The sequence below is a fragment of the Branchiostoma floridae genome, chromosome 7, assembly GCF_000003815.2.
Source record: "Branchiostoma floridae strain S238N-H82 chromosome 7, Bfl_VNyyK, whole genome shotgun sequence".
In the NCBI taxonomy this organism is placed as follows: domain Eukaryota; kingdom Metazoa; phylum Chordata; class Leptocardii; order Amphioxiformes; family Branchiostomatidae; genus Branchiostoma; species Branchiostoma floridae.
The window spans coordinates 6366171-6391450 of record NC_049985.1 but is presented as its reverse complement, the minus strand read 5'-3'; the positions used below and the strand labels follow the sequence as shown (position 1 = coordinate 6391450).

The 25280-nt window shown below is 43.4% G+C and overlaps 1 protein-coding gene and 1 long non-coding RNA gene across 3 annotated transcripts in view; both read left to right on the top strand.

The window, feature by feature from the left end:
• Positions 1 to 25280, top strand: part of LOC118419520 (short transient receptor potential channel 3-like) — a 60905-nt gene that overhangs the window by 7894 nt on the left and 27731 nt on the right. The window lies entirely within an intron of this gene.
• Positions 10464 to 16159, top strand: LOC118419521. Its single transcript, XR_004831626.1, has 3 exons — positions 10464 to 10749; positions 13565 to 13739; positions 15549 to 16159. It is a non-coding gene; the product is annotated as an uncharacterized LOC118419521 (long non-coding RNA).

Here is a 25280-nt window from a genome sequence, read left to right as displayed (position 1 = left end):
CTACGTACAAGCAATTATAGAGATGACAGAGAATACAACACGAATAAAATACTGCTATAGATCTGGTGTCACCTTTAGGCGGTATGCATGGAAATTCACCAGCACATGTACATGAGATATATGAGGGTACATAAGTCACGCAGATCGCAAACGTGATCTGCCCTCGCCACAAAGAGGGACAATTCCGAATCGAAAGAGCCTTTTATATTCCTTTGCATGGCTCTACCCGTGCAGATCTCTATCTGTATCTTTATAGCGGTAAAACCTCAGGCGTAACAAACCAACTTCGTGGCACGCGGCGCAGCAGCTGCTGGTTTGAACGGCTTGGCACACCTAACCTTCGCACATCCTGTAAGCTGTCTATTGAGGATGCTCCTGCAGCCCTTGATGGCCACGAGTTCCACTGCATCAAAGCTGAAGGGGAAAAACAATTGTTATTTTTTTAACACTCAATCCTAGGTTGATGGCTCTGGTACTTGAAGACATGACTATCTATTGTTCTTTGCTGAGCTGGTAATTGGTACTTAGCAGTTGGCACGTTTACCAGTTCATTAGTCATTAGATTATGTATCAGGGCCATTTTCTCATAATGAATGCTGTTTCTTATTGGTTATTTTTCAAAGCTAATAGGCTGAAATATTGAATTAGCCCTTAAGAGGAAAATGGGTGACTAATTTGCAACAATTTATAGGCAATCAATGTGAAGATATGAAATTAGAACATACAGCATGTTACTTGCGAAAGGGAAGTTTGTTTATGAGGATTGATGATACAATTACAAAGACCTTAACGTTGAAGTGAAATATAACATAGCGAAAAAGAACCAGTAAAGCAAAAGGTTTTTGATGGGGTTGTGTTAGACAATTGTGTAACAGTTTCACGCTATTTTGGAATATTCACACTTGCATCTGTATTATTTTATGGATCTTGTATTGAAGCCTAGGGGAATTGATGTTCTGTTTCTGGTTAAAATGCTGAAAAAGAGGTAGGAATTCTTTTTTTTAAGTTTCAGCCAAAGTAATTTTGTTCAGGGCATGGAAATAAAATGCACCAGGACACTAGTAGCTGCAATGTCATATTTCAAGCATACCATACAGATACACAATACACAAGCACACTTTCCATTGCAATAGGAATTAAGAGAACATAACAGAATCCAAAATAATAAGGGAAAATCCATTTTATTCCTTTTTTTTCGACGTGATAATCAGAAAACGCAGTGCAAAATTTTAGAAAAATCAAGCCATATTGGATTAGAATGCAACTTTTCAAGACACTCAAGTCCTGGGAATAATGACTTGTGGGGGCGATTGCCCCGTACAAAGTCTAAATTGTCCAGTCGTGTCGTCTTGATTTCATAAGAGTGAAGGATACTTGGGGGCGATCGCCCTGCCTGAAGTCCGGGGCGATCGCCCTGTTGGTAGCCTTGGGTGGTCGCCCTGCCTTTAGTCCGGGGCGATCGCCCTGCTAGTCGTCGGGGGCGATCGCCCTGCTAGTAGTTGGGGGCGATCGCCCTGCTAGTAGTTGGGGGCGATCGCCCTGCTAGTAGTTGGGGGCGATCGCCCTGCTGGTAGATTTGGGCGGTCGCACTGTCTGTAGTTTGGGGTGATCGCCCTGCTGACGGTAGTTTGGAACGATCGCCCTACAGGTAGTTTGGGGCGATCGCCCTGACAGTACTTGGGGGCGATCACCCTGCTAGTACTTGGGGCATGCCAGTATGTTTGCTCGGTCGACCTGTCAGTAGCTGGGATAAGTTTTAAATATAAATATGAATATGCAAATATAATCAGCAATCACACACACATACATACGCAAATTACGCACTCTTAGTCCATTGCAATTAGGTGTATTGATTGGTAAGGAAAAAGGGAAAACTATACAACTGAAGGCGTAAAACTACAGGTTACAATACAAATCGTGCAATGTACAGAGGGATGGACCCTTTACAGTTTATATCTAGCTTGATTATACTTGCCATGGCTAATCATCGATTGTATTTTCGGCAATGCCCTTGTTGCACATTTGTCAGCAAAGTATTTCAAGCTATTCGTTTGCTACTGATAGCTCAAATTACAAGTTCTAAACCTACATGGCCCTAATGAAATGATTCAAGTTCAGCTTGTGCTCGATACAATTCGTTGTGCAATCGTTTGCGGTATAGACTCAGTGGTTAAACATGAACAGAGAGAAAGAACAATTAGAGACTACTGGCAACATGTAGCATCACAACTTCACTACATCTGGGATTACACATTTCAAGAACTATGGTGTTATAAAGATCATATGGCAGTACCCTAGCACAATATGAATAAGCCATTGAATGTATTGTTCGTGGACAAATGTAGTCGAACCGCAATCACATGTACTTGACGTAATATACAGGTTGCACTGGGGACGGTTTCGGACAGTGCGCGAGAACTGGGCATCGGTCGCAGTGGGAGGATTCAAGCGTGCAGGTGACGTGTTGGAGAATCTTGCTGCGCGCGGTCTCGGTCCATGCAAAAGGTTCCAATTCCTTTTGAACGGCACTCAAGACGGCACATCGTCAGCGATCGTACGTTTTGATCGAATAGCATCTTTGATGCGACCCACTGGAAGATCACAGTTCTCCTCTTTGTTTGACGTGGAAGCGTGACAGTTGCAAGCGCCTCCACAGTCACATGTCTCCTCGCCATGAAGAGTCGAATCACGAGTTTCTTGTCTGGAATAAGCGTTGTTCTGAAAATTGAAGTTACAACGGATTTAGGGTTTAGCGCTTATACACTAGCTACCTACGGCTGAAAACTTTGGAAACAGTTGCAGTGATCACTCTGGTAATTACACACATATACGTAGCTTATGTTCACAAAGCCATTGCAACATAATGCATAATAAATTAAAGTGGATATAAGGAAGCAGGTAGGCGATATTATGTACATGTATGGAAAAGGAATGAAAGGCATCTTTTGTAACTGACAATGAATTTGAACTATCCGACTTAAGCTGGGTAAGGCTAGTTTCAAAGGATGTGCGAAACTGAGCGGCTGAACTTCGGCACAACTTCGATCTGTTGAGGAACTTAGCTTGTGGGACTAAGATATTGGGACCATTATTGTTATGAATACATAGCAACAATCCCCTAGACGTTAAATGTGCTAATATGGTGAAATAAATGCCAATATCACGCAAAATATATTATCCAGTTTTAATTCTTTGACAATGCTTAGGTTGTCTTTAGGTACTTGAGTCATTGTGTATGATCCTGATGTGGAAACAATGACCCCATGAATGAGTTCGCAGGAAGTGAAATGAAGTACTTGGTGAAAGTGAGCCGTTTTCAATGCGTGCTAATGAGGGGGGCGTGAGGGCACGCGCCAACACCATGGGGTCCGCACTTCAGTACAGCCAAGGAAATTATCGTCAATTATCTGCTACGGGTTACTCCTACGTGAAAACTGACTGGGATTATAGTTTTACAACCTCTCCGAGCCAGAATATGGGACAAACGCAGCGAGCCGCGCCAGTTCACAGCGGGGGCTTTCCCCAGAGATCGCTGGAATAGACGAAGACAACGTATCGACTAGGTCAGAAGTTGAGTTGGGCACAAATAACGCTTTATATTGTCTAGTTGTTATGTATGTGTTTATTTTGCAATAAAAACTGTGCTTAACTAAACACTTCCTGTGTCAGGTTTTCTTGTTTGCAACTTGGAATCTTTACTGATCGTATTCACTTGGATTCTTGAACTTCGCGGTGGCCAATGAAACTCCCCTGTCAGCTAAACTCCGTCCCCAAGCTTACCCACGCTTGTCACTTTAGACCGACAGCAATCGGCGTATGAAAATGTAGGCAAAACTTGAACTTCGCGGTGGCCAATGAAACTCCTCTGCCGACTATTATATAAAACTTCTTCCTCAGCCTCATGATGCTATCTTATGCCCCCATAAGATCTGCTTGGAGATTAGCGCTGTCTATCGTTCTGGCATGACGGGCGTGACGGCACGCGCCAACACCAGGGTATCTGCACTTTACTACTCTCAAAGCAGAGGTTAGGCTCCGGTTTTTTTTTAAGTTTTTAGTTGTTGTTATGGGGCTATTTTGTATTGCGTCTTGTATTGAATAAAAATCATTAGTTGTTTATGGTTAACAATTGTCAGTCAGTCAGTCTAGTCAATTGTATATGTGTACAAAAATAAAGCCTGATTGATTGACTGATTGGAAGGTGTCAGTGCGGGCTGTAGTAATGAGGATTTCACGATGTGGTAAGCTCTCGGTCCCCTGTGGTTCTGCGGTAACCCAACCCGGGTCTCCATACAGACAGGACGGGATGCCGTGTACTCGCCGGTAGATATCCGGGGAAACTTACGGTGCCAACCTCGACAATAGTGCTATCCCGCCTAGGTGCATCTGAAAACCTGGTAAACGTGTGGCAAAATCTACGGGAATAGGAGAAAATAGTGAGAAAAATTAGCCTAAACATCTCCCCAAAACCGGCTGTTTTTTTTACGCTTTTTAGTCGTTTATATCGGGCTTTCTATTTTGTACTGTGTTGTGACAATACAAGCCTAACCTCTGCTTGGAAGGCTACGGGGGCGCTTTCTGTCGTTCTGGAATGCCACAGCGCCGTCAGAAGAAGTTGGGCTCTGCGACATGTTCTCTTTGATAAATTTTGTCAAGCTGAAGGATTTGATCCTACTGCGTTCGTTTCTAAACAATGACAGGCGCTGCTCGTTGTTTATTGGTACTATCTGATTACTGACTGGTTACTTTCGATCAGTTTTTGGTCAAACTATTTGTGAAGCATCCCTCATCACGGTTTGGTCAGGCACTGTTGTACAAATAGGTAGGATGTCAGGCGCGGATTTAGGGGGGGGGCGCACCCGGCGCGCGCCCCCCCTTTGGCTGGACCCCCAAAAAAAATTCAGCTGGACCACCAAAAAAAAAGGAATTCCACAAAGAAATCCAGAAAATCAGCGAAAGTTGCAGCGGAGCGGCGACAATACAAAGCCGCTAACCAACAATGCCAAGGCGCACTCCTCCCACTTTTACTTCCTCATTGCGTCGGTCTTTGCGGGCATAGCCAGAATGTTTCGTAACCAGGACGTTGGCAATACTCCCGCCCTCCTTCGGAACTCGCTTATGTTCCATCTGACTCTAATATTGTTATTATATTTGTTATTTTGATACCCTATTAGCCCATGTGGACTGAGCGACGCAAGATACAATATTAAACATTCATTCATTCATACTGTGACGGTAAATGTCAGGAGTAAAAATGTGTCAAACTTACGATATGCCTCCGCTAAGGGACTTGACGTTATTTACCGGGGGGAGGGCTGATGCAAAATGGGTCAGGTAAAAAACGGCGATCTTTTCCACTACACATGTACGATATTTACACAAAAGAAACTAAATTAATGTTCTACTTGGAAGAGACTTGGGTACATTTTAGCGATATCGTGACGAAAACCGCTTCAATACTGCTGTAATCATTCCAAAACGGGAGTTATTTCGGCCAACCAACAAACTTGCCGTCATATGCACGCAGCAGAGAGCCCGCTGTCACGAAAGTAAACATCGTAATGTTTTATCCCGTTGCCGTCCGTGAACCATTCCGTCTACAAAGAACCGATGCACACAGGATTGATTTTGATACCAATTTTGTTGCTATAGTCTTCGTAAACTTCGTGCGAACATGGATTTACACGACAGAGGCGGCTGCAGCAAATTTCGTATGGGGAGGGCGAACTGTATTAACGTAATCCTATGGGGTCCGGGGCATGCTCTCCCGGGAAAATTTTGAAATCTTGACTATCTGAAACGATCTTTCCTAACTTTTGATGGACAAATTTGCTGGCAGACTAAGCTAAGTTAAACAGCCTTTCTAGTAGGGTTTTTAGCTTATATTATTAAGGGCGACGACGCCCCCAACGTATTTTCACGATTTCGAGCGCACGAGCCGTCGCAAGGTAGGTCTGGAGAAAAATGTTGAAATTTGAACCCTCTGAAACAGGATTTTCTGCACTTTGAGGGATAAACTTTGCTGGTAGACTATGCTAAATGTAATGACATTTCTGTCAGGGGAAAATATTTTTGATGGCGACGAGCGCCAGAGCGTCGTGGGCGCCGGACGCGCAAGCCGTCGCCAGGCACGTCCAGAAAAAAATTGAAATGTTGACCACCTGAAACTTCATTTCCTGCATTTCAGGGGCACATTTTGCTTGTATTTCTAAGGCCCCTTAGGCAATTTTTTTTTCAATAGCCCCCCCCCCGGCTCAAGACATGTTTCGATGGCCGTTCCCCCAGGCCAAAATTATGATTGTTTAATGTGAGATTGCTAACTATCAGTGTTCGTTCGTTTATTATATTTGTTCAGTCCTAAAAGTCAGTGTTGATTCGTTGGGTATTTTTGCACAGAAATAGCTCTAAAATGCACCAGAGAGCCTCTTTATTTTAAAAAGTTCTCGGGGGAGGCCCCCCAAACCCCCCCAACGAGAGGGGGGAACCCCCCTCTCGTGCTCTCCCCCCGCGCAGCTACGCTGCGCATTAGTGGCCTTCGGCCACTACCTGACATGCAACAGCATATGCGCCCCCCCTTCGCAAAATCCTGGATCCGCCCCTGGATGTTGACTCCATGTTTCTTTTGGAATTCCGCTGCGAGAGGGAATAAGACAGGTTGGCCGCAGGGCTGTCTCCAGGACCCGTCCCTCCGTCCCAGGAGGAACGGAAATTTACTTGCTGGGACGGGAAAAATTCACCCGCTCCGTCCAAAGCAAGATGAATTTCGTGACATGAAACTACATTTTAGTAAGCTTACTACAGTTAGATGTGGCATATTCAATTTCAAAAATAGGCTTACGAATGCCAATTTTTGCATTTTTTCGTGGAGACGCCCTAACAATTCCAAGCTGTGCGGCAAATAAACATCGCCGCACGCGGCCGATTTGGAGACACGGAGATCAGGGCGGCGTGCTTTGCGTGTGGCGATTGCCACGCAATGTTCTACTGGAAGCAACCCTTGCTAATATAACGCCCTTGCTGGAAGTGATAGGGTGAGGCTGCGACGTCATTTTTCGGTTAAAGGTGCTTATGTTGATTAGTATGAAAGTTCAAACATAAGCTATCGGTGGAACAGGTAGACGCAGGATGTGCCGACAACTAGTGCGTGTCCATTCAAAACGTTTCCGATTGATATGTTCTTTTCTAAGAGGGGCGAAAATGCACGGTTTTGTAAAGTGTATGCAAGCTGTTATGATAATCGTCCTGTCACTTAAATGTTAGTAGACTCAGACAGCCCCAGACGTGCAGCCGTAATTAGTCTGTTATTTCTGCTGTGCGACAAATATCAATGAGGTGTTGTGCTTTGTTCTGCGATATCGGATAAGCGAGAGGGCCTATGGGCTCGTGGAAAACCGAGTTTCATACTTGGAGCGATATCCTCCATGCCAACATATGGAGTGTTCCTAAATACCCGCACAGACGGCGGAGTGTGCTTTACAAAGACTTTCTTGGAAGAGAGGGTCGTGCAACTCGATCCCGCTGGATTTGACTGTGCAGACTCAAATTGAGGCCAAATCAAGTCACATCCTGAAACAAACCTTTTGACCTCCTTATGTTCCGAAGGGAAGTCCCCATGTTTATACGAACTTAACGAAGTCCCAGGAAACCCAATGTAAATGGTAATCTCCAAGCAGATCCTACGGTGCAAAACTGGCCAAGAAGTATAGCCGGCCAAAGGGTTTTGCCAACCATCGCTATACCTCCCCGCTGCCTTGTTGTGTTGGAACATGCATCCAATACAGGAACCATTCACATTGAGTTTCCTGGGATTTCGGAACATAGGGATTGAACCACTTAGCTAGGAAATAACTCAGTTCAACCCCTATTTCCGTCCCCCTTGGACATTCAATGATCGGCAATGATACTATTGTGTTCACTATACATGTATTTTCCCACTGAATTATTCATTTATCAACTCACAATTTCTTTCGCCTGGATGGCAGGCTGTTTCCAGGGCTTACACAGGCCTGCTCCTTGGCTCCAGGGCCAACATGCCCCATAAGAAAATCTTAAACCCCTGCGGTAACCCCCCGCCGGTCTGGTATCGCCCGTCCATTAGACGAGGGCTGAAAAGCTCAGCGCGCGGCTAGTGTGTCAACTCTCGGAGTGGGACAAATCATTTTCTCATTTGTTTCTCGAGAAACTATAGCCTGGTATCCACCCTTATCATTGCGTATTAATTGCCCTCTTTGTGTTTAGATAAATACTGTTGAGGACAGAAGACAACTCGGGAGCTATATAACACGGCTAGCCTGGATACCAGACCCTCACCCGATCTCAGTATATCGTAATCTCCAAGCAGATCCTACGATGGCATAATATAGTATCAAAACTGGCCAAGCTGTTTAGCCTGCAAACCCCTTGACAGACTCCTTGGCCAGTTTTGATGCTACCTTATGTCATCGTAAGATCTCGACCCGACTTCAATGAATATATATATATATATATATATATCAAAATATCATACATCCAAAGTAGGGTTTTCTCACTCCATCTTCTCGAATTATATTTCATTCACATTACAACGAAAATTAACAGTAAACAGAAAAGGTACCTTTTTGCTGGCCGTGAATATTTTGAACGAAGTCTTCGGCATTCCTGTGACATCCGATATTTTTTCATAAATTTTGTCGACTGAGTCTAGTTCAGTAGCCTTGATTTGAAACGCCGGTCCGCTGGGTAGAATAAATCGATCACGAGCGGCCCTTCTTGTGCTTTAAGTTTAGCATGGTTGCAAGGGAAACTTGGTAGAGTCAAGGAGAAAAGTATGACAATAAAACGGGAGATAAAAAGCCAGGCAGACAGCAACAACTCCCAAAACATGTCCATTAGGTGAATGATGGTCCGTGTGAGATCGTAAACAGTGTAGAATGCTACGACAATGCGCTTATCTCCGGCTCCGTACAGAAAAGTCCACGGGGTAGTCCTGGGTACGGATCATCCGGTGGGTCATGATGGCCTCCTGAAGTGTAGAACGGCGCAGACGGTGGTACTGGGAGGAAAGTTGTAACGTTCACCCCGTTTGCAGTGATTATGTTCTTTATCTTAGCTTGATAGGCGCACTAGCAAACACAAATAGGTAGAACGACAGAAAATACATCGCCCGTGAATTAATCTAATGAATCTCGGGCTGTCAAAATCAACTCGCTGGCATGATGGGAAGGCGGTGAGTCACAACACATGACACATGACTCCGTGGCGCTGGCCGATTTCACGGAGCCTGGATGCCAGACCCCGCCCGCACACAATAAGTACTATATCGTGCACGGTAAATGAAGGGGCCTCTTGTAGAATACCGCGGGGACATTTTGGTATTAGAGCCGAGGAACTAGTCTGTATAGGCCCCGGCCCTATCCGGCATCCAGGCTTGGCCAGCTTGCACGTAATTACCTGCTGATAGTAGCAAAAACTCGAAGAAAAACAAAACGTCCGCCGAACATTTCATCATTTCCGTATTTTAACTTGTGAAACAACACAGAGGCCCATTTATTAGCCTTTGAACTTGGAGGTTTTCGAAATACTATCGATATCCGCCACTAGAGTTCTATCACCAAAAATGAAAACAGTGCAGTGGATGACATGTCACTTAACTTGAAGACAGTGGGGAAAATCCGGACTTGATTTACAAAATGGCTGATAAATTGGTGGAGGTACCCACTCCTAACTGAGCCATCTCAGACAAGGACAAGAAATAGCAATGCCTTCAAGTACCAAAGACGTCAAAAAACAGTCGAAGCCTAACCTCTGCTTGGAGAGTATTCTTTGATGCAAGTTCTTTTTGGCTAGTTTTTCCGCGAGTGAAGAGCGGAAAGGTTTTTTTTTTACAACAAAAGAGCAAAAAGAACCGATAAAGGATTTATAGTCGTGTAGAATGTAGCTGTAGTAATGACAGTTTCTCGGAAACTCGTGTATGGCGGATATCGCCCTCGTGTTAATTAGCCGTGTCTCCGCACAATGATATCGCCAGCCGGTACACACGGACCTGACGGACCGATGGGAGAGATAAGGCCGTGACTCACTCCAAGCGGAGCTGCGTTTGCGGTCCACATATCCAGATGCTCGCTGCCTAGTGATCGTCAATACATACCAGAAAGTTTTCGCTCGAAGTTTCCAAGTACATAGCCTTTCGTCAGAGTGCACCGACTTCGATGGCGAAGCCGCGCCTACACAACTGCACAGACGAAGATGGCGAGGTTAACGCTCTCATTGCTGGCATTGACTATCGTATAGTTGTCGACCGTGCAAGTAGACAAGTCGACCACTAAAGACGATACAGTCGCAATACAAGTAAGTATGCGTTTTTAAGCTATTTTTTTTTCAAATCGTGCTTCGTAATTACTTGTATGTATTTGTTGTATTAAAGAATGTCTTTCTGTATGTGATGTAAAATTATTCTGTAGAAAAAGCCATCCTTACGATGGGTTCTATTACGTGGAGTTAGTTGGTGAACTCCAGTTAACCTCTGGAGGAGATATTGACGAAGTGTTATTTTCACATGCTGGAAAACGCCATCATGGCCAGGATGCGGACGTGTACTTCGTCAAAGTCAAGAGATTCCTTGTGGATGAGAACCTTTTCTGCCAGAAGTTTCGTGGATGTGTGACGGCTGATCAGTTTCGTGACAAGTAATATGATCTGGACGCGTTTGGACCATTCAGCAAGATACACCCACGAAAAGGAAAAACACTGGAGCTCACGATCGTCGTGAAGGTGAGCCGACATATATCAACCATTAAATACCGACATATATCAACCTTAGCAATATTATGTAAGTCATGTTGTATTAAAACGCATTACATGCATTAAACGCATCTACATCAATGTTTCGTAAATTGAGCCATTAAAGACGGCGCAGAATAGCCTGGGTACCATCCGTATTCTACCGGGGCTCCTTACACTCGCTACCCCTAAGAAATTAGCCTGGATACCACACCCCAGCCCGATCTCAAAAATATTTGATCGGACATATAGAAAACTTCACAAAATGGAAAGCTCGACAAAACGCCTAAACACTAAAAAAACTGCCTGGATACCAGACCCAGGCCCGACTTCAGTATGAGGGTGTAGCTCGGGGCCGGCTGTATTTCCGTGTGGGCATGTTGGCCCTAGAGCTCAGGAGTTGGGGTGTACAGTAATCCACGCTAGTCAAAAACAGCTGGGGCCGAACATCTGCTTGAAGAATACTCAAGCGAAGCCATTTCTTACACTCCAAGCAGAGGTTAGGCTCCGACTGTTTTTTAAACGTTTTTTTTAGTCGTTTTTATCGGGCTTTCTATTTTGTATGGTATCTTGTATTGTCAAAACCTAACAACCCCAATAAAAACGACTACAAAAACAAAACAGCCGGAACCTAACCTCTGCTTGGAGAGTAGCTATTTCTGGGATCGATGATCCTGCTGATATGGCTACACCACAGGCGTTCAAACAAAGGGTGCCATCCAGCTTGCCAGGCCAACATCCGGACAGATAATTCACCCCGGTAAATTAACTCAGGCTACATCAGATGGCCTACCCTAGCATAACAAAGCTGCCTACCCTAGTCTTTCTTTGTCATCTGCTGCCGCTGGCAAGGGACATAACTTTCGATCCGACATCCGACATTAAAATCAATCACTGTAGAATCAAGGAAAAAGAGCATGATTAAAAGTCATTCATCGCTCATCGGTCAGTTAGACTGTGCTTAGGAACATTGACCCCCTCACCCTTAGGGCACATTCAACCTTGTGCGGGGAAAAAGTTGTTTTAAACTTTGATCCACCGTTGTGAATTAGAAGACTAGTTATCTGACAAAATAAGCCGTACGCAAGCAAGACAAAATAACAACAAAAAAATGTATATATGTAGGAAGGGCGAAGTTGCCAAATTATTTTACATCACTTTGTTCTACTTTTGATGTGCTGTTTTCGTTAGGTTAGGGCGAGGTTACTGTTTTCACATCGCCTGTCACTGTTCAAAGCGTGAAGCCTGCAAATTTACATAATGATTGTCTAGAAAACTGTGTCTAAATCACCGTGTAAGTGTTACATTTGGAGAGATGGATGTAAAATACCCCCTTTGACTAGTAAGTTGGTTCGCACCAATATCCACTCATATTTGATAACCTTTGATGTTTAAGGGAAAAGTTTTTTTTTTCAGTTTATAGAATATCACTTGTGATGCTTATGGTTTTGTGACCCTGTGAGTCATGTGTCATGGCAGAGAGCGGACACGTGTCTGTGGCCCTCCAATAAGTAAGCAGTCCTTATGTGTGCCGGAGATGGGCCGTGTCCCCACTCCTTTTTCCTCTGTCATACATTTTTGTAGACTCTCGGTAGCAATTTCTAATAACAAATTGGGGACCTTTCCCCTCTTACAAATATGTAACTCATATGGACTTGAATATGGGCACAACTGTGAACAAACCTTAAAGACTTTACAGGTACAGAGACAGATACCCATAGATGACTGGGAAGAAGCGATTTTTCATAAGGCAAGCCCTTGAGAAAACGCAAGCTGTGCAAAGCTATTGACCCTAAGGTCATCCTCCTGATAGCCACAAGTGGTCCTGGTTCTCACCCCTGTCGTGTAGATCTTATCTACGTATCTATGTACAAAGAGGCTGCGTGGTTAATACAGCACGCGGTTTTATCTGTCATACTGCACAAGGGGTTATATTGCCATCCAGGTGATAGGGAAAAATGGGCACTAAAGTATAAGAATTTGACAGAAGGCCAACGTAAAATGGCGGCGCCAAAAAAGCTAAACAGGTTTTGTGACCGACGTCGGACACAATTTCACAATAAAGGCCAGTAAGGGTACGGTCGCTAAGCTAACGAAAGTGATAGAGGGACATTTAGGAAGGTACACAAAATGTTTGAAGCCTTGCGACCCCTTGAATACAGAAATTTGATCACTTTTATGGACCATTTTTTCATGTAAAAAAGCTACATGGGCAAATTACTAAAGAATGACCCACAATTAATTATGGAAACGTGTTGGCCGGCAGTTGTGATGACGTTTGTACACAATCTACTCAAAAGGCCATCCTAAAACATTACCGTCGTCCCTTACCAGCGCACAACTAGAAGGGTCCTAAGAGGAATTCAAGAACTCGTTTGCTACACGGTTCCCCCTTTAAAACGCCTCAAGTAGTGGTAAATTTGACCAAACAAATTTGATTCAAGGTAAATGATTTATTCTCTGAGGAACTAAAACACTCGCTTCTGGAGTGGAATTCCCCTTGAGACCAAAGTAAAGGCTCAGGCCATAACATTTCCGTCTACTTAATAATTTCTTCAGTCTTCTCACCCCTTGATTTCAAAAGCTTTTATTTTTCATAACTATTTATATATGATACATTTCTATTAAACACCTAGAAATATTCATTAGACAGTCGGCTCCCGACAAGTCTATGTGTTATGGCGTCATAACAGGGTCTTCTGATTGGTCGACGTCGTCTGGCTATATCGTGATATTAGATACAACATCATATATTACCTTTTGTGCTTTAACAGTGACTAATAATCCGTTCTATTATACGCAATAGTTGGGGCGGCAACATCTTTGGTTGCTTCAACGTCCACCGCTACCACCTCCAACTTGTCCAAGTCAACACCGAAGGCTCCCAAGTCCACCTCGGTCCGATCCAAGTCAACACCGACGGCTTCCAAATCCATCAACAGTGATGTCGACAGCAGGGACGGATTTGAGCGTCAAAAGAGGTATTTTCCGCACACCTGACAATATCTTTATAGTAGAGAGTGGCATTATATACTTCAATCGTGGCTTTCATTTTCATCCCCATCAATAGTTTAGATGAATTTATATTGTTTCTATGACACAGTATCAAATACCTCATTACTACAGCCCGCACTGACACCTTTCAATCAATCAATCAATCAATCAATCAGTCAAGCTTTATTTTTGTACACATGTACAATTGACTAGAATGACTGACTGACAATTGTAAACCATAAACCCCTATTGATTTTTAATCAAAACAAGATACAATACAAAATAGAGAGCCCCATAAAAACGATTAAAAAAACGTTTAAAAAATAAGCCTAACCTCTGCTTAGACTTAGAGAGTAGTGAAGTGCGGAAACCTTGGTGTTGGTGCGTGCCGTCACGCCTGAACGATCGATAGACAGCGCTAATTTCCAAGCCGATCTTATGGTGGCTTCAGAGAGTATCACAAGTTTGGGGATGAAGTAGTCGGAAGAGGAGTTTCATTGGCCACCGCGAAGTTTAAGTTCTGTCTACATTTTTATACGCCGATTTCTGTCCGTCTAAAGTGACAAGCTCAAGCGTGGGTAAGATTTAGTCTCCAACCAGACCCTACGGTGCTTAAAGAGATAGTATCAAAGCTGGCAAATGAGTATAGCCGGCTAAAGGGAGTCAAACGGACACCTGGTGCCGCTGTACTAAGTCCCTTGGTAGCTTTGTTTCTATTTCTAAGGCACCGTAGGGTCTGCTTGGAGACTAGGTAAGATTGGGGACGGAGTTTAGCTGGTAGAGGAGTTTCATTGGCCACCGCGAAGAATCCAAGGCAATACGATCGGTATAAAGATTCCAAGATGCAAACAAGAAAACCTGACACAGGAAATGTTTAGTTAAGCACAGTTTATTGCGAAATATGCATATACATAACAACTAGACAATATAAAACGTTATTTGTGCACAACTCACCTAGTACCTACTGACCTAGTCGATACGTTGCCCCCACTGTGAACTGGCGCGGGTCGCCACGTTTGTTCCAGATTCTGGCCCTGAAAAGTTGTAAAACTATAATCCCAGTCTGTTTTCACGTAGGAGTAACCCGTAGCAGATAATTGACGATAATTTCCTTGGCTGTACTGAAGTGCGGACCCCGTGGTGTTGGCGCGTGCCCTCACGCCCCCCTCATTAGCACGCATTGAAAACGGCTCACTTTCACCAACTACGGTACTTCATTTCACTCCCTGCGAAGTCATTCATGGGGTCATTGTTTCCACATCAGGATCATACACAATGACTCAAGTACCTAAAGACAACCTAAGCATTGTCAAAGAATTAAAACTGGATAATATATTTTGCGTGATATTGGCATTTATTTCACCATATTAGCACATTTAACGTCTAGGGGATTGTTGTTATGTATTCATAACAATAATGGTCCCAATATCTTAGTCCCACAAGCTACAAGTTCCTCAACAGATCGAAGTTGTGCCGAAGTTCAGCCGCTCAGTTTCGCATATCCTTTGAAAGTAGCCTTACCCAGCTTAAGTCGGATAGTTCAAATTCATTGTCAGTTACAAAAGATGCCTTTCATTCCTTTTCCATACATGTACATAATATCGCCTACCTGCTTCCTTATATCCACTTTAATTTATCATGCATTATGTTGCAATGGCTTTGTGAACAGACAACATAAGCTACGTATATGTGTGTAATTACCAGAGTGATCACTGCAACTGTTTCCAAAGTTTTCAGCCGTAGGTAGCTAGTGTATAAGCGCTAAACCCTAAATCCGTTGTAACTTCAATTTTCAGAACAACGCCCATTCCAGACAAGAAACTCGTGATTCGACTCTTCATGGCGAGGAGACATGTGACTGTGGAGGCGCTTGCAACTGTCACGCTTCCACGTCAAACAAAGAGGAGAACTGTGATCTTCCAGTGGGTCGCATCAAAGATGCTATTCGATCAAAACGTACGATCGCTGACGATGTGCCGTCTTGAGTGCCATTCAAAAGGAATTGGAACCTTTTGCATGGACCGAGACCGCGCGCAGCAAGATTCTCCAACACTTCACCTGCACGCTTGAATCCTCCCACTGCGACCGATGCCCAGTTCTCGCGCACTGTCCGAAACCGTCCCCAGTGCAACCTGTATATTACGTCAAGTACATGTGATTGCGGTTCGACTACATTTGTCCACGAACAATACATTCAATGGCTTATTCATATTGTGCTAGGGTACTGCCATATGATCTTTGTAACACCATAGTTCTTGAAATGTGTAATCCCAGATGTAGTGAAGTTGTGATGCTACATGTTGCCAGTAGTCTCTGATTGTTCTTTCTCTCTGTTCATGTTTAACCACTGAGTCTATACCGCAAACGATTGCACAACGAATTGTATCGAGCACAAGCTGAACTTGAATCATTTTATAAGGGCCATGTAAACATAGAACTTGTAATTTGAGCTATCAGTAGCAAACGAATAGCTTGAAATACTTTGCTGACAAATGTGCAACAAGGGCATTGCCGAAAATACAATCGATGATTAGCCATGGCATGTATAATCAAGCTAGATATAAACTGTAAAGGGTCCATCCCTCTGTACATTGCACGATTTGTATTGTAACCTGTAGTTTTACGCCTTCAGTTGCATAGTTTTCCATTTTTCCTTACCAATCAATACACCTAATTGCAATGGACTAAGAGTGCGTAATTTGCGTATGTATGTGTGTGAGATTGCTGATTATATTTGCATATTCATATTCATATTTAAAACTTATCCCAGCTACTGACAGGTCGACCGAGCAAACATACTGGCATGCCCCAAGTACTAGCAGGGTGATCGCCCCAAAGTACTGTCAGGGCGATCGTTCCAAACTACTAGCAGGGCGATCGCCCCAAACTACAGACAGGGCGACCGCCCAAATCTACCGGCAGGGCGATCGCCCCCAACTACTAGCAGGGCGATCGCCCCCAACTACTAGCAGGGCGATCGCCCCCGACGACTAGCAGGGCGATCGCCCCCAACTAAAGGCAGGGCGACCACCCAAGGCTACCAACAGGGCGATCGCCCCGGACTTCAGGCAGGGCGATCGCCCCCAAGTATCCTTCACTCTTATGAAATCAAGACGACACGACTGGACAATTCAGACTTTGTACGGGGCAATCGCCCCCACAAGTCATTATTCCCAGGACTTGAGTGTCTTGAAAAGTTGCATTCTAATCCAATATGGCTTGATTTTTCAAAAATTTTGCACTGCGTTTTCTGATTATCACGTCGAAAAAAAGGAATAAAATAGATTTTCCCTTATTATTTTGGATTCTGTTACATGTTGTATAGTAGCCTGGTTTAATCGCGCTTCTTTATACGGCCCGCCCTGCATTGACGGGGCCAGAAGGGACCAATGTTGCCCCGGACAGCAGAGTTACACAGACTAGTGGCAAAGCTAGGGTCTCTCTGGTAACCGAAGACAAAATATTTTCTCTACGCCTGGTTTTTAGTACACGTTCTTTTTTCATTATACTCATTGGTCTCTGATTGTGAAAACGAATGACCTTAACTTGCCAGCTGTCGCTTGGCCTGTTCATACTAGAAACGATCTATGGGTGATTACATTTATCAACCTTTGGCAGACTCAAATACTGTTTCCACGGTAATGGTTATCTAACACTACATCCTAACGCAATAATGCTGGAGAGTGGAGAGTGTCAAGGACGACTGATCTACGCACAGATCAATTAGTCAGGATTTGTACTGAGCTCCACACAAAATTTGTTCCCCAAAATACCGCCATTTAAACGTAATGTGCTTCAACTAAAAAACATTGGACTGAATCTAATCGCTCATTCCTCGTCAGTTATCAGACCCAATGGCTCTACACACACGAATGACGCAAGTGTGACGTCAGCAATGGGTCAAATGTTGTTGGACGTTGTCAAGGCCCCCGTCCCGGTGGAGAGAAAGTCAGTATGCATTGATGTAGATGGCCTCCTGTACTCCTTTCACAAAGGCATCGTGGCCGGTAGGGGTGGGTAAAGGTACAGAAAATTCAGGTAGAGGTACGGCCAAGGTCCAGAGGACCTGAACCTTGACCTGATTATCTGTGGAAACTTGTGAATGGGCGATACTGAAAACAAAGATCCATTTCGCTACAAAGGATTCTGTTTGGTGGAGTATCGAAATTTTATCTTCATGTAAACAACACTAACTGCCTCTGTCAACTCTCTTCTACTTCGCTCTAGTTCTTACCTTTGACCTGTAAGCCCCCCAAAAGTCTACCGGTATAATCTGTTCATTTTTGAATCGGTCCATTTTTTTCAAGTCCAGTTTGTTGGACAAAAAAAAAGTTTTGTACCGGTGTGACAGCGATCTCGCCCCCCCGGCGATCTCGCCCCCCCGGGGGGCGAGATCACTAGCGTTTTCGCCCCCCTTTAGTGTTTTCGCCCCCCCCCCCAAGAGCAGCTGGTTACTACATATTACAGGTGCGCTACCTGGTACTATACTGCACCTGGGGAGTAACGTATATGGTGTGTTACCTGGTACCTATATGGCACCTTATTACCGTACCGTAAGATGTCATACCTCGAAAGTCGATACTATATTGTTCGGTGCAAACATGACATTGAAATGAAAAAGACAATTTTTGCAGCTGAGGTGGAATAAAAACAGTGCTACTGCGAACGTATAAATCAACACCGTCTATGGTACGGAATACGTCAGCTATATGTTTTCAATTTGTCACAGTGTTTTCTTTCTTGTGCTGGAAAGATTTCCAAAGCACTAACAAAAACACACGTGAATAATAGTTTCTCATTATAAACACTATCTACGCGCAAGTTGATATAGCTGTTGCTAAATGCTACACAAACACTGGTAAAGTACCAGTCTTAAGAAACACGGGTAAATGCATCAGTTCCTAAATACTAGAAAAAACAGTCATGTTGGAGGTGAAGATATCCCTTGGCCAGGTGCATATACCAAAATGTGCGTTATTCTAATTAATACCTAATATTTGCATAATTAATAAAGACATTACATAGTTCTTTTGTGGTCACTTCATGGTAGAGACTTCATATTGGAGATATATACGTTGTTTGAGGACAGGTGAATACAATGAAATACATCTTATGTCAAGACTCAGGTATATGCAATAATGGGAATACAAGGGACCCAACCCTCCTTGTCTGAAACAACTATCTTATTACCATGTAATTACGTTAATATTGATACTATGAATGGAGTTATGTATCAAACTCGTGTACTTATATCATTCTGAAACTGCATTTTATGATTTATACCAATCAACTTCTAAAATGTCATGTAAACCCGTTTTTTTTGGGGGGGGGCGAAATCGCTAAAGGGGGGCGAGGTAGGGGGGCGAGATCACTAGCCGGGGAGGGCGAGATCGCTAGCGATTTCGCCCCGGGGGGGCGAGATCGCTAGTGATTTCGCCCCCGGGGGGGCGAGATCACGGGGGGGCGAAAACGCTGTCACACCGGTACCACATTGGTCTTCTGTACTCCTTCAACAATGGTAACGAGTCTGGTGTCCAGAATCGTAACATCACCCAAAGAAACTGTGTTATATGCACGCACAAACTCCGTTTGGATCCATGCCAACCAGAGGTGACAACTTTGACCTTGATGCATGGGTGTTATCCACCGTAAAATTGCAATAACCCAGACCTTCGGGTGATATGTCAGTCTAACCGTTCACCAACATTTGTCAGGACCACCGGTGATCTGCTCCGTGCATGGACTCTAATCTTTCATTCGGACTTCCTGGCGCTTATTTCGATGCTGTACCGAACTTCTGTATATTGTTATGAGAGTTTTGAAATTGTGGGTCTGACTCGAAATATATTGTCTAATATGCCTATCGTCCCAAGTTTACAAATTTATCATTGTCAATTCCTAGCAGGCATTTTTAACTTGACTTGGTGAATGGGCGGTAAAATATGGTTAGAAAGAAGGTAGACCTGACTGCAATAAGAGCTATGTGCGTCTTTAATGGTAGTTCTTGTGTAAAAATATTTTGTTGAGAATCAAAGCATGTCTGTATTTTAACCAGGAAGAAGTCAGTTAGTATCTACCAACGGTACTGCGAGCTTTGAAAATGGCCCACGCACGTCTGATCGCAGCTCAATTGTCCGCTTTTCTTTCTTTTGATTGGGAAACCAGACTCCTGGGATCCTATACAGATCTTAAACAAGGGTGTCTTCGACTAGTCATGTCCCATTATTCTATGTCTATAATCCACATTTTGATCTAAACGCGTACTTTGATACCTGGTCCTTCTGAAAAGCTTATCTCTGCACGAGTCAACAGCCGAGAGTTCGTGTGACACGAGGCGCGAACAGATGCTGATGAGTGAGTAACTCTACAAATAGATTCATGATAATGTTCGCCAGCTTTGTCAAAAAGCTGTGTACACGAAGCTTCAGTGACATTTACCGCTATTTTAGATTGCCAATGACAATGACTTATGTTAGGTTGGAAAGGTAATTACGTATTATAGATTTATCAAACATTGTTAGAGCGACACATTTCCTTATCCTCCCGTTTACACCCCATGTTCGCTGGCGGTTGTGTATGACTTTCTTTTTGCTGATTAACGCTATTTTGCTGATCGTTTGTGTGTTCTAATATTCCCAGACTTGGGGTGTCCTACCGATTGAACTTGGCCATGTTAGAGTACGAAAGCGATCATAAAACAATCAAAAAAGATATATAGAAAACCTCCAGCCGTCTACTGTAGAATGTCACAGGAAAACGCTCGTATTCCCTAAACAAAGTGTGGAAACCGTAATAATTCAACTCAAAGGTATATTACAGAGCTGGTGAATGACCCCAATTGTATACCTGTGTAGATTATAATCTGCGAGCAGCTATTGGGTGGAATGTTGTAACTGTTTGACCCGCCGTTTTTTTTTTTTACAGTCCAATGGTAATGTCCATTCTACGTATAGCCTCGCCCACGGCTTATACTACATACCTTAAGGAGTTTCTGATAAACTGAGGTTTCCACTTATATGAGCGCGACCTCTACCCAGCTGTGAGACAACCAGCTTAGCGTCAGAAAACATTTGAGTGGTTCTCTGATTGGCTGACAGTTGATTAACCAGAGGCTACGCCGACAAAAGTAGAAACTTCAGCCCGGCAGAGCCTTCCCAAGGTGTGTTGTTTGTTCAGGACACGGGTTAGGCTCTCAATAGGAGAATAAAGAAGAACGAACAGTCAGAAATCATTACCATTCTCTGCATCAGACATCTGCTTAGAGATTACGTAAAGTGCCGATAGCATAGAGGTGAAGGATTTGAGGGATTATCGGTCGAAAAAAGGGTTTTTAGGCAGCCCTTTTCAGCTACATCCCTGTGCAGTAGTTTTCTGTGATAATGGATTGGTTCCTCCAGGGTATTACAATGATTTATGATCTCCACTGAAAAATGATAAATCCATAGTAGATATGATTCATATTGGAGTTTGAGCGCACGTTCATGTTGCAAACCCGTCCACTGTTATCTATAAATGCCAGACAAAAATCGATGGCAAATATTTTTATATCCACAAGCAAAGCAATATATATTCCTTCGTCGTAAGATTTCATAAGAAGACTACCGTAAAGCTTAAGTTTTACATGTGTGTGTCATATGTCATGACGAATTATCAGAAGTAATTTCCAGTAGGTAAATCTTTATCAGCACGCAACTACGGAGTAAAGAAGTGAGTTATTACAAAGTTGCCTAGACGGCTGCGCCTTGAACACGGGTAATCACTGTCGCTAATCAGTGGCTTTCCAGGAATACCTCAAAGCGCTGTACCTTGTAAAGTCTAACCCCGTCTCTATGCTTCAAGGATCGATTGCAAAGTGCACAGAATTCGAATAACGCTATGTCGACGTCAGTGCTTGCATATACGCCTCCATCTATGATAAGATGTGCCCGTGTTTTAGAAATACATGTACGGACGAAATGTGAAATCAGCATCAGTGGGTGTTCTTACAGGGATAGGTTGGAGCATGAAAGTTCACCTGTGTTGGTACAGAATGGCAATAATTTGACTTTGTATCAACACGGGGGCCAAATGTGACTGGAAGTCAGTAACTGCCCTCGTCCCGGTTCAATAAATGATGGTTGGCCCTGGTGTAGCTATCTGCGCTTACTTTTCTTTCTTATCTAATCTTGTTAGCCTAATAGGGGACTGATGTCGTCATCAGTTTATTCCCTACTACATTCTGTACATCATAAACACGTAGTTAAGTCAAAACAGACTCTTTTTTTACACAACGATTACTTTATTGCATCTGAACTGTGAACAGTGCCACCTGTCCTACAGTACAATGTGAACCAGTCAGAATTGCCCTGAAGAAGGGGACAGACGGTCACCGAAACGTTGGTGAGAATAAAGCAATGGTTGTGCAAACAAAGGAGTCTCTTTATTCAGTGACGTAACAACCTGATGAAACTATTCACGGACGTAGTTAAGTAGTTTGTGCTCGTATCCTGATACACAACCGATGGTGACCTCTGTTAACAGACGTCAGATTCCCGTCCCCGCAATAACCTTACAAGGAACACATACTTATCAGATATGATCTACTAGACAGATGCCGCAGATCAAACCAGAATATGGGATAACCATCATATTTCAAGCAAAATCTGTGTCGTTTTCTGCTCCAGAGAGCGTGCTTTGAATGCGCACGGTGTAAAGTTAGATCGAATCATTTGGCATTTGACGCTTCACTTTGTGTTGAAATGAAATGATTTGAACTGCGCACAAACTTGTAAGAGAGTCTGTGTGAATAGCCAGTTGTGCACCCGACTGGAGCAGAGGGCAGTCACGGTCAGCTAGAGCCAATAACGTGACGTCAGTCATCGGGGTCGAGACGGGGGCGGAATTAGGCTTCCTGGGATTGCTGACGTCAAATCACGTCACGTGACCTATCTGGATGGTTCATTCGAATTCTGCATAGGACTGCAGAAAAGATACGAATGCAGCGGAGTGTAAAGTTAGATTGACGCATTTGGCATTCCAAGGCACATCACTTGGCGTTAAGAAGAAATGATTTGTGAACTGTGTACACACTAAGGGAGCCCAGTTTCCTCCTTCACCGGCCTCGCTGGGGGCATTGCCAGGAAAGGAATATATGCCGGGAAGCGTGTACTCGCCCTCAACACGAGTACAAGCTTATCGGCATATATTCCTTTCCCAGCATATTTTCATTTTCCCGGAGTATTCCCGGTTAAAATCCACCTATCCACCCCCCCCCCCCCCCCGACTGAGCCCCAACTTACGCCAGTGACCTCAGAAAGACCGGCGAAGGAGGTAAGAATCGTTGGAAAAAATGATTTGAGAACTGTTTACAAATTGTAAGGGAAATTAGCCAGTTGTGCACCCAACTGGAGCGGAGATCTGTCACGGCCGACCAGACTAATAACGTGATCCCAGCCTGGGTGGCGCGATGGTCTTCTGGTTAGGGTTGACTGAGAATCGTAATCTTCATTATGAAATCTCGATGGTTAGAAAGGATGCATACATGCTTGGCCACACGGAACATCGGTTAACCAAACAGTAAGTTCTTTATTTTTGTTCTTTCACATCTTCGTCTTTTGCTTTGACTGCGCTAATCAGAATCGATTTTCTAATAAAGGTGTGCAATACATTTTTGATGCATATTTGCTCATTTTACAGCTTCTTCAAGGCTTGACAGTATTGTCGCAAACTATTTATGTGGAAACGGACAAAAGTTGATGCGTACGCGGATGTCATCCATATATTCAAGTCATTGTGGCCAGACCATAAGATATAATCTAACGCACAAGAGCTCGTTTCAAGAAGTTAGAGAATGTAAGGCAATATTTGACATGTCAATAAATTCCATCTGACAAGGCTTGACGAGCTCAACATTGCAAGTCAAAGTAATCGGTAATTTTCACCTCGCGGTTGTGACCTCAAGTATAAGATTGTTCTGTAAAATTTAAGAATCAACTTTCATCTTGAAATGGATTTCAATTGCACACAATGACCTCTGGTATCTCCAACACACATGCGATGTAACCTCTAATGCGATGTAATAAGCTTATTTTCAATCTTGCTTACATTAATTTTGCTATAAGTAAGCAATCTTATTTCTACCACTCTACACTCATGAACCTCTAATAAGCTTATTTCCAATCTCGCTTCCATTAATTTTGCAATAAGGAAGCAATCTTATTTCTACCACTCCACACTCTGAAATGCTGTGATTAACAGAAGTACCGGCACACGGCGAAGCTTGAGTTAGCAATTTAGATAGGGGTATGATTGAACAAATTGCAGACGGTAGGAACCTTTAATTTAGCATGGAAATGCAGTGGGCACTCTCGGCAGCATACGATGTTTGAAGTGATTGATAAAGTCACGTGGCAATGCATATGGATGTTATACAGGTATATCATGTTGCATATACTTTGCCAGGGAGCTACATTTTCGTAGCATTTAATACCAACCTCATCAGGAATGGAGGCCTCCGTGTCGAACTTTCTGGCACTTAAGATCCTGTTCTAAAACCCCAATCGGCATTAACTTTTGTATTCAAAGATTATAGATAATCAACTGACTCATTAGGATCAATCTTGTCTTGACCAACTTGTCTTGACATTGTATTAGTTTTGTTTTCATTTAACTAAGATATTCGTATTCAGCCCGTTTACATCAAACCTAGGTGTTTGTTACTAAATAGATACCTGTTGATCTGGACATCCAATCACTGAATCAAGGTAGTGAATACTATCTGAAACGTCTGACCGTTCATCAATCTATTCAGCTGCCTGAGTAACAGTCGTATTGCGCACAGTAGTACCGCAATTAGTGGCCTTGCTACATTGCCATGGGGATCAAATTACATGGATCTAAATGGCAAAGGTTCATGCCCCGCTTGGGCATTGTTTAAGGTTTGCATTCGTTGTTTCGGATGGTGACTTAAAGCCGGCGGCCCCGTGCATACAGAAGTGTGTGGGCTCTCCAAGCTTCAAAGCTTAGCAGGTGAAAACCTACAATACATTTACATAGCAATGTTAGATTGCGAAAGGCTATAAGCTTGAGCAGTAGCGAAGCAGCATTGCTTTAACGAAACCAAGACTAGCGTAAATCATTCTTAGATACATGTAGCTTGTGTCCAGAAAAGCATAACACTTGGCCTCGAGCATTGTGCTTTGAGTTCAAACTGCTTTAACCTTTAGCATTTTATAGAGCTCGCCCTTTGTACACTTCTGGAGGTTCTTGGCATTACCATGCATGGCATAACAGCTGCATTAATATTTGTAAAGCGTGTATCTCAAAGGGATATGCCCAACTGCGCTTGGAAATTGTGCCAACTTACTTTGCAAATGTGCGCAATTTTTGCCTTGCGGTCGTACTATGACGCATTTGTGTATGAAGACCAGACGAGCATGTTGTTGCCAGCCACTGAGTCAAAAACCGACGCACAATGATTGATAATGCATTAAATAGAGATTTGCAATGTTAAATCGATATTTGATTATCATGCTTAGCACAACATAGGT